The sequence below is a fragment of the Thamnophis sirtalis genome, unplaced genomic scaffold, assembly GCF_051295495.1.
Source record: "Thamnophis sirtalis isolate CommonGarterSnake01/CBP01778 unplaced genomic scaffold, rThaSir2_p1.2 scaffold_2, whole genome shotgun sequence".
NCBI lineage: Eukaryota > Metazoa > Chordata > Lepidosauria > Squamata > Natricidae > Thamnophis > Thamnophis sirtalis.
Genome location: NW_028261382.1, coordinates 17,179,553 through 17,182,587, shown reverse-complemented (window position 1 = coordinate 17,182,587; position 3,035 = coordinate 17,179,553).

The window sequence follows — 3,035 nt, the reverse complement described above, 5'->3', positions numbered from 1 at the left end:
GCAAGCCTGAAGCCAGGTCTCTGCGGCTGACAACCAAGAGGCAACGCTCACTCTGGACAGCTGCTGGTCGCCTGGATCGGGCTTGAATGAATGAGGCTGAGAAAGGGAGAAGTCCCTTCCCTGGCAGTGTCTGCCAGCTGAGCTCCAGCCAAATTCCTTGTAAGGAAAGCGACTGCCGTGTTTTTGGCCTGGGATGGACACGTTTTCCCATCAAGAAGAGGGCAGGGCAGAAGCAAAGGCCTTTCCTTGCTGGAGAGGGTGAGGGGAACGTCAAAGATGCCCGGAGATTTGGGGGGGGGGGGAGAAAGCAGAAAAAGGAAATACACAATTTTGCTGCTTCAGAATAGAATAGAATAACAGAGTTGGAAGGGACCTTGGAGGTCTTCTAGTCCAACCCCTTGCCTAGGCAGGAAACCCTACACCACTTCAGACAAATGGCTGTCCAAACTCTTCTTACAAATGTCCGGTGTTGGGAGAAGTCACAACTTCTGGAGGGAAGTTTTTCCATTGGTTCATGGTTCTCACTTAGTTCTATGTTGCTTCTCTCCTTCCTTAGTTTCCACCCATTGTTCCTTCTCTTAGCCTCAGGTGCTTTGGAGAAGTCATGGACAAAGAAAGCGTAGTGCTCTCTAGCCCCCCGGTGCACCTCGACAGCGGCTAGAGATCCACCGTTTTTGAGAATCGAAGAGCCAGAACTTTGGTGAGGAATCCCAAGCCTTATTTTAGATCCGTTCTGCAATTTCAAAATCACTTCTGCAAGTGATCAGGCAAGGTCCAACTTCCCGCAAGATCGTCTGTCTGTTCCCTGGAGTCTGGGGAACAGGAAGAAATGGCGTTGGGGTGGAAAGATGAGCATAGATGACACATTTCACTCTTCGAGTGGGGGAAAAAATGAGTTGCAAATCTGTCCTGGGTCTCCTTTAGCTGGGGATCTAAAAGCCACCAGTTTAAAAACTGGCCCACCATGGGCAAGAGATATGGGTTTCTCTCCGGGAAAGAGATGTTGGGCAAAGACAGCATAATCCTGCTCTTGGGATAAATATAGGCAGAAACATCTCTTTTAAGTTGCACCGCTGGCACCATATTTGGCATCTTCAGACAATCGCTAGTGACCTGGACTGACCCCGAACTTGGCACCTCTCTAGTTTCACCATCCACCCCAGCCTGGATCTTTGATTTGTGACACCAGGGATGGATGCAGGGTCCCGATGCTGCAGAAAATCAAGAGATGGGATTGCGAGATCAAGATAAGCTTTATTTTGGCCAAAAGGTCCAGACAGAGATAACAATTCCTAACATCTGGACAAAAACCTATAGAAAAGACAGTTTCTTATATATCTTTCTAAGAGCAACGTACACGGAAATGCTTAACTTCACTTCTTATTGGTTACCTTGAGGAAAGAGCCTTATAAGTAGGTAGAGTCACTTCTTCTATTGTCTTGGGTCATAGGTACAGAGTACGTGTCTCTAAGGGACCTTTAGCTGACCCTGGTCTTTTGAGAACTATTGAACTCTGCCGTTAGGCACTCGCTTCCTGTTCTTTTGCAAGCTGCAACTCTGCCTATGTGGCCTTTTAATACAGAAGGGGCCCCGAGAGGCTGTCCAGCCTGACCCAGTAGGTTTCACACTTAATGCCCAATTCTCACTTTACATCCTAACTTTACTGAAGTCTTGCATATAACACAGAACCCCTCCAAACCTTGACAATCAAAGGAAAAAAATGTGGTGTCTAAGAAATTCCCCTAAAGGACTTCAAATGACCTCAGTGCTGCACCAATGGAAGGTCTTGTCCAAAACATTTGACCATCATCTCATCAAGCTGATGTTTGTTTAATTGCATTGTATTGAATGAACCATAATGGACTGGATTCACTTTAGGACCCCTGATGGCAAAGCCATGGTGTGCATGCCAGAAATGGCACACAGAGCCCTCTCTGGCAGCACATGCGCCGTCACCCAAGGCCATATCTCTGTGGCGTTTCTTTTATGAGCTTCTATTTCCCTGCAAACGATGAAACAGAAGCTCACGAAAGAAGATCTGACCTCTTGCCCCACTGTTGGTGTTGGGATGCCTCGTCTTTTGCCAACCAACTGACCTTTGGGTCTCTGTCAGCGCATGCACATGTTCATGCATCTCGGCGCATGCACATGTTTACACATGTCTGCACATGCATGTTCACATGTACACGTTCTCACGCACACCTTTTGGTTTGGGCGCGCATGTGGGGTTTGTGCGCTCGGTGTCTAAAAGGTTTGCCATCACTGCCTTAGACACTGAAACATAAATCACGGTGGCTGTTAGGAATATAATCTAACGGTTGGGTTGGCAATATATAAATCATATAGCAATGCTGTACCTGTTTATTTATATCATACTATAATTGTGATTGGTTGCCAGAGGGAGCCAGAATGACTGTTAGCTCTGTTTGTTAGATGCTGGGCTGATCTGATCTGAGTGTTTTGGAAGCTGGCTGTTAGAAAGTGCCATGAGCTATTGTAAGTTTTGCAACTGCTAGCAAATTTTGACTACTGAACTGATTGTATAATTATGGACTATGTTATTTGGATTATCCCATAACTGAAAGACATTGATGAGTGACTGTCTTATCCATGTATGACTTGGACTGTTTGATGGACTCTGATACTCTATTTCCACGAAAGTAAACACCTATTTAAACTGCAGTGTCTCTGTATGCTGGTTTGTGTGTTCTCCAATACAACTCTCACAACGCTTCGCTGAACGCACTCGCTCTCCCAACAGGGAGCTTACATAACAGTGGCGAAACCCCTATAGTGGATTAATTAACCTGTTAATCCACACCCTAGCAAATGACATGATTGCTCAGAAATTGCATGAAACCATCCACTGATTCTCAGTCATTCAGGTCATGGTTGATCCAGGGGTGCTTTTTTCAAGAGGCCACTGGACTTTGCTAGGTGTTTTGGTTTTTTTTTGCTTGAAGAGGTTTCACTTCTCAACCAAGAAGCTTCTTCAGTTCTGACTTCAGTTCAGTCAGAACTGAAGAAGCTCCTTG